The sequence below is a fragment of the Myotis brandtii genome, unplaced genomic scaffold (genome assembly GCF_000412655.1).
Source record: "Myotis brandtii unplaced genomic scaffold, ASM41265v1 scaffold896, whole genome shotgun sequence".
In the NCBI taxonomy this organism is placed as follows: domain Eukaryota; kingdom Metazoa; phylum Chordata; class Mammalia; order Chiroptera; family Vespertilionidae; genus Myotis; species Myotis brandtii.
The window spans coordinates 1,381,602-1,389,793 of NW_005371677.1; positions in this window are offsets into that span (position 1 = coordinate 1,381,602).

Sequence of the window (8,192 nt, forward strand, 5' to 3'; positions counted from 1 at the left end):
CTTTATCCATTTTGAGTTTATTTTTGTGTATGGTGTAAGTTGGTTGTCTAGTTTCATTTTTTTGCATGTATCTGCCCAATTCTCCCAACACCATTTATTGAAGAGACTGTCTTGACTCCATTGTATGCTCTTGCCTCCTTTGTCAGATATTAATTGAGCACATGGCTTGGATCAATTTCTGGGTTCTCTGTTCTGTTCCATTGGTCTATATGTCTTTTCTCTACTAGAATGTTTTAACATAAAAATATCCTTTTTAAGTTCCACAAAGATCTTCTACACTTTCATCTCCTTAAATATTAGTATCATTCTTGTTGCACAGGTTTATACTTGCCTCTTCTAGGGAGTCTACTCTTTGTGGAACTGTCCAAATTTGTTCTTCCTCTAGCTTATGCCCCCTCCCCTCCTTTGAGTTGTTATTGTTCTCTATTGGTTGAATGGACTGATACCAGACCAGCTGCTAGGGAACACTAAATAAAGTCTCTGTCAAGATGCTGGGACCAGGCTGGCCTTCATCGTGTGGCCTGGGCTGTAACAGCAGGAGGTCATTAGTCCCCTCTTCAGGTAGAAGCAAGAGGCTTTGGGCGTGTCTCATGTTAAAGGCTGAAAGGGTCTCAGATTATCTATTCTGACTCTCCTTGAATCCCTGAAAAGTGGGAAAAAATGTACAGTTAAGATACCCTATATCAACCTTTCTTTGGAGGATCCAATGGTGCCCATTGGCCAAAGTCTCACCAGAATCTACCCCAGGAAGATCCTGGCCCTCTTGACTTATTTTCACTGGTTTCCAGAGACTTAGCAGCCTCAGAGCAGAGTAAACCTGAAACCATTGTTTCTATTGCACTCTCTGTACTATCTGCCTTTCTGTCCCAGTGTCTGCTTGGATTACAAAAGGGGAGAGGCTTGCAGCTGAAATAGGAGGAAGAGAAGAAAAATGCTTTTAGAAGCCTCTTTAGCATTTCCATCACTAAAGCCAATCTGTTGTCATAATAATCCCAGCATGTCCTACAGTACAAGTGCACGTAGCATTTGAGAGAAACACTGGAAGCTCATTTATCTTAGTGTTTCTGCCTGCCTGGTTTCAAATCCTGGTTCCTTTTGGGATCCATTGTCCTGAGGTGTAAGTCAATAATATATCCCTCACAGGATTGTTGAGAATTAATCAGTGCAAATAAAATTCTCACATCAGTGCTTGCCATAAAATATGTGCTCCAAATGTTGTTATCAGCATTATTCTGTTCACCCAAAATATGAGCATATTTATCACACACTAAACGGGCATTGAATAAACACAAATATTGAACACCATTCTTACTGTGCTTTCTGTACACACATGTATACAAACAAAATAAAAATTAATGAAAGTGTAGCAATGTACAGAGAATAAAAGTATATCCTGTATCCTGGTACTTTACATTACTTCAAGGCCATATCCATAGTCACCATAATGGAGATGTATATCCTGTATCCTGGTACTTTACTTCAAGGCCATATCCATAGTCACCATAATGGAGAGAAAGAGACTATTGTGTGATGTGTCTATGGAAGGTAATAAATATGCTATAAAATTGCAATAATGGAGTCAAAAGTTGTAAAGAGTCGTAGGTTATTTGTTAAAAGACACAAGTAGGTATGGTTGGATATCACTGTGGATACATACTCACACACACACGCGCACACACACACGCACACACACACACACACACTCACACACACACGCACACACAGGCCTACACATGCTCCTCCACCAATAACACCCAGAATTGTGATGGGAAAGTGACTGATAGTAAAACCATTTCCTAAAGACCATGGCAACATTTGCAGTGAAATTCTGATTTAAATTGTTAAGGACAGCCTCCAATTTCTGTAAACTTTCATTTCTAATATCAAATTTTTAAGGAAGAAAAGAAAGGAGCACCTAAGTGTAAAAAGGTCAAATGAAGAATTATCATAAAATGACATTTTTATGATTATAGTCATGTTTAATAACTTCAAGTGAAGAATTATCCCCCATTTGATATTTTTAAGACCCAGACAGTGTAAAAACGTCATTTTAAAATGACATTTTTACAATCAGAGCAATCTGTAAAAATGTCAGGTGAACAACTCAATGAATTAAATGTTTCTAAAATATGAAAATAGGTTAAAATGTCCAATGGAGCGTTTCATTGATATTGGATGTTTTTTTCTTCAGGAAAAATTGATCATAAATATACAGTACTTAGTGTGTTACTATCTTTAATTTTGTTAGTCATCTTGTTGTAGAATTAACTATTAAGTAAATGTTCTTCTAATTTGTCTAACATCAAAATAATAAATGAAAATTTGACCAGCATCTCCATATTGAAATACACAGAGTGCTTTAAAATTACCTTTGCAAGATACAATTAAATGTGTAAAAAGATATATACAAATGTGCATTTTTGCTACTTAAATACTTATTGTAGAATTTATGTTATCATATGTACAAGAATAATGAATAAGGCAGATAGTAACACCATCCTTCTTATAGAAAATTAAATCCCATTATGGCTAAAAATTATATATAAAAATCTCTTCCTCCTTAAACTTGAGCATTTGGTGGAAATGTGCAAATGCAATAACATTTCTGGATGTTCATCGATATAATTTCAAATAAGTGTGTATAGCTGAACTCTGTAATAATTACAAAAATCTCTTCCTCCTTAAACTTGAGTATTCGGTGGAAATGTGCAAATGCAATAAAGTTTCTGGACGTTCATCGATATAAATTTCAAATAAGTGTGTATAGCTGAACTCTGTAATAAAACTTTTGGCATTGACGGAAATTTCTGCATTTGTGCTCTCAAGTATGCTGGCCCACTAGCCTCATGGAGCTACTCTACATGTAAAATATTTGAGGAACTGGATTTTTATTTAATTTCATTTTAATCCTAATTTACATTTCAATACCCACATGTGTAAGTACATAGGAACCGATTTTTAGTATGTCAGGTTATGTTAATTGGGGTCTAGGGCAATTCTAAGCTCAAACTTTCTGTTATGGAGTCTTTAATGAAGTCAGGCAAACTTCTATGTGAAATAGCAAAAGCTGTTTGGCTAGTAATGTGTATTTGGTCTAAAAGTAGGGCTGTTAAGGTAAATTGAACACCTAAATGTAGTCTATCATGACTAAGCCTATACTATGCAGTGCTTTCCAAAGTGATTACAACAACATGTTCACACATTTTTTAGAGATAGGAAATGATTCTATGGATTTACTTGCAGTGTAAAAAAATACACAAATATTTTGATGAGCAAATGTGTGCACACATACATATGTACATAAACTAGAGTACCATTTAAGCTTCATATGCATTAGAAATAACTTGTCACTCAAAAGAGTTCTTTATTTTTTTCAATATCTATGGCATATTTCCATTAAAGTTCTTGAAGTAGCTAGCACTCACTTATATAAGATGCTTTATATTTTAAGAAATATTTTTTTATGTTTTATTGTTTTTGAGTTTTAGGATAACGCAAAGGGCAAGTATTACAACTTTTTTAATAAAATGAAGACATCAGGCCTTAAGAAATTAAGGCAAAGATGCCATGAAATAAAAATTCACCATGGTGATGATGATAATGCCTGTCACTTAAGGACTTTCCAATCTGTAATCAACCTCTTGCCCGTGTTCTTCCATGAGCTTTATCTCTCTTGATTGCTGCCCTCGGTGAGGAGGTATGAAGCAGCCACCCTCTGATCCTAGTCGCAGCTTGTTGAGGTGAGAATCTAAGTCTTCTAACTCCCTGCATACTGGCGCTTCTAAGAGCTGGACAAAGATGTGGAATATGAAGTCCTAGAAAACAAAAAAGTGGGTTTGGCTGATTAATTGCAAATGAGTTGCAAAGGATTTCTATAGATCAGATATGACTGGAAGATCAATGCTTTGATAAGTGGAGGAGATGAGAGGAGTCAGTGATAATGGGAAACTTAGCACAAGTAATTGTTAGGGAACACAAAAGTATTCTGCCTATGTCAGCTTGAATTGTGGTTATGCCAAGTCATCAGGGTTTCTTTTATGCCCTACCAAATGCATCATGACGCTTATCTCGTCCACTTTGAAGAGGCTGGACAAGCTTAGATGCATTGTTTGGGCTGTCTTTTGACTGTTGCCCACCTTTTTTTTGCTTTCTCTCCTCCTCCATCTGTTCTTTTTTATTTTTCTCTGACATAGTAGGCCAGCTATCACTTTTTGAGTTCTGACTACTCACCAAGCATTGCCTCTCAAGCACTTTACATTTATTACTTCCAAACAACTTTGTGAAAATACAGATTTATATCTTTATAAAATGTGTAGAAATAAAAATCATGTGAAAGTAAAAATGTATTACATGATACCTAATCTACCCTGTGATGAATCTGCTCCAATATTTGTTGAGTGAAAGAGGTCAGAGTTCACATTTTACCATTCCATTTACATTTAACAATAGAAAATGCAAACTATAGTATGAGAGAGCAGTGGTTGTTTGTGGATACAGTGAAGGGTTTCAGAGAAAAGCTAAAAGGAGGGATTACTAAGAGATTCATCGAAGCTTGGGGGTTAAGGGATATCTTCATCTTATTTGTGATGTTTCAGGAGTGTATATATATATTTAAAAACTGATCAAATTATATATTTTACCCATTTCAAGTTTATTATTTATAAATTGTACCTCAAGGAAAACATTAAAATAATATAAGGTGTCCCCAAAAATGTGTATACACACTTTGAATATTTATAAAGGTGGTGTTTATTAAAATATATTTCATTTTCAAAATTGAGCTATCAGCTGTTAAAGTGTGTATACATTTTTGGGACCCTCTGTATGTGCTCTGAGCTCATTAGAAGCAGTTCTTCTCCTAGCAATATGCCAGATCTTTGAGAGGCACAAAATCGACTATGCAAAGTGATCCTGAAATGCTGCTTCTGAGAAAACACGAACTTGAAAGATGAGTTTTGGGAGAGGAGTAAAGTCCTATGAGGCAGAAAGTTACCTATGCATAGGTTAAAGCTTTGAAAGGATGGAATATTGAATTTTTTCTGAAAGTCTTTACAAAATAAAGGGCTTATTGGGCCATATATCTAACTAGCAAAAGGACCATGTCCTGGGGCCTGCAGTCTAAACCACCACCATCAGGGCAACATGTTCTCCATCTTGAAGTTGATTGGCCTGTTTTTTTATACATCAAGTAGGAGAAGAAATATTTAAATTGTTTTGAAAGAATTTACATTGGCTATAGATAAGAGGGGTGGGATAAGGTAAAGCAGGGGCCATTCTGTGATAGGAGCACAGTCTGCAAGGAAGGAATATTACTGCTTTTGATTGGCTACAGCAGCTGTCCAGAAGGTTCATGCACAGGCAGGATGCAATGTCCCATCTAGTCATCTGCTAGTAGACATGTGGATGTTGACTCAAAGCTCCAACAGATGTTCATGTGAGCAGTCTTTTGTTGTCTGGTTCCCAGCTGTTAACAGGCTGACTGCTCTGTCTCTTTCTCTCATTCTTGGATCCGCTGTCATTTAATTTAGAATTTTATTTTTCTTGAAGCAAAGATAGGGGTTCAATTGTGATAACTACTTGTGAGTACTTATCCCATATTTACAAAAATGAATAAAGTCTGTGGATCATGCCCGGCCAGCATGGCTCAGGAGTTGAGCATCAACCTATGAACCAGGAGGTTGCATTTCGATTTCCTGTTAGGGCACATGCCTGGGTTGCAGGCTTGGTCCCAAGTGTGGGGCGTGCAGGAGGCAGCCGATCAATGAATGATTCTCTCTCATCATTGATGTTTCTATCTCTCTCTCCTTTTCCCTTCCTCTCTGAAATCAATAAGAATATATATTTTAAAAATTTCTGTGGACAATAAGTCCTGTTCACATTTAAACAAACAAACAACACGTTGTTTTTGAACATCAGTTTTATCCTCTGAGTTTTTGGAACCTAATTGTTTGTTGACTTTGTGTCTAAATCATAACATTGGAAGTGTTTGCCATTCGTGGACAGGCAGACAAAAGGTACGAGTCTTTCTTATCTTTCCTCTGAAGACAGTATTGTCATGTCTTGATTCCTTCCCTAGATGTGGCATTACTCAAGCAGAGAAACCAAGCCATGGAGATTGATGCCAGGAGGATTCTCAATGAAGAAAAAATACCTAAAGTCACACCCCTCTAATAATGGAAGTACATTAAACATAAACTCTGACAAGAGTTAAAACAGCATGATTGCACTTACATCGTATAATCGCTACACAAAAGGCCAATAACCACTTTGTTCAAAAGAGATAATGCACCAGAAGATAAGTAGTAGTTTAAGCAATTATCCAGTGGAACAGTTAATCATCACCCTCAGTTCGCAGCCTTTTGTTTCTGCAGAATACACATGTCAGATTGTAATTAAAGGCACTCACACTGTTCAGGGCAGAGTGAGCATCCTGGGTTGAAACGCTGGAACCAAGCGGTAAACACGGTGCCGACAAGCTTAGACGCAGCTTTTTGACTGTCTGCCTGGTATGGGGTCTTGGTTGACAAATTAGCTTTATAAGGGTGAAACCACACTGAGTAAATTATTTATAGAAAAGGATAACTTATGCCTGTACAAAAGTTTGCTTCTGAAATGCACAAATTTTCCAAATAGCGACTTTCTGTGAAAATTAAATACCAGGTATAAATTGTTCTAAGTCACATTTATAGGAAAAGAGTTTCAAAGTGCATTGGGTTAAGTTATTTGATGGTGAACATTTCAGGAATCTAGAGAATATATGCGTATCTGCACATCTTCTGTTTCATTTCTAATCAGTTGAAGCCATAGAGCTGCCATGTTGCAGTCACCGTCCTGAAGCATGCTTAGATACAATGCGTCATATATGGTAGAAAGACAATAATCAGAGAAGAGGGTTAAACTTTTGATGGGACTGACTTTTTATAACTCTTTAGTTTTTAGTAGATGATTAGGAGTTATAAATATTGAATGTGAAAATGTTCAGCATCAGAAGCGATCTATTACCAAATTGGAATTGATGGTCAACTTTTCATTGTTTGAAGACATATTTTCATCATTACTTAAAGTTTTATCTATGGTAATACTGTTTTAACTTCTATGTCCTGAGCTCCAAGTCAAACTTTCCTACTGCACTCTGGACCTGTGCATCCAACAATCTACATACAGATCTATATGCCTATAATCACCTGGAGCACTTTCTATAGAAGTGCAGATTCTGACTTAATTGCTCTGGGACCTGAGCTGAGATTTGACATTTCTAACAAGCTTCCTGTTGGGCCCACTTTGGTCCAAGATCTTAAGTAACCCCTGCTTAAATTCCTGACATAGTTTAAACTCAAAGGGTAGAACTCTGAATGAAACCTTTAGCCTTAAATCCTAAATTTGTTCCTCTTTGGTGTTATTGTTTATTTGGTCCACTATTCATTTGGTGACAAGGCTGAAACCTAGGAATCTTGCCAGATTTCTTCTTATTTCTTACAGATTATGTCCAATTTATCACCAAGATCTCTGATTCAACCTCACAAATATGCCTTGAGCATTTATTATTTTTTTTTCAACTCCACTGCTGTGTCCGAATTCAGGGCACCATGGTCTCTCATGTGTTAGTATGACAGCCTTCTAATTGATCTACCATCAGTTTCATGAACTAATTAAAAATTATCTTTCTAAATGTAATTCTGATCAATCTGTTCTTAAAAACCTATCAATGCCTTTAACATGGTCTCAAAGCATCATATCCTTACTTTATTTTTATATTAAACCAATTTCCGTTATCTAATATCTATATGCTGGCTGCACTGGACTTCTTTAAGTTTCTGGATTTCTTTTATATTATCCCTCTCTCTCTAACTCCAGTTCTCTTATATTCCCTCCATTCACTATGTCCAAGGTGAGTCATCTAATAAATCTCTTCCTAATTTTCTACTTCAATTATGAGAATATATCTATACTAGAAGGTATCATAGATTTTTTCATTTCTACATTCTTCAGTTTACTTGAGAATATATTAGTTTTGTTTATATACTCAAAACATTTGTAAAAATAACATTGTCTCATTTATATTCTTTAATATAGAAGTTTTACATATAATTTACATAGCATACAATTAAGACATAAATTTATAATTCAATGATTTTTCTTACACAATGGTCTTTCACAAAATGTATAACCATCAGCACAATCAATGTAGAATG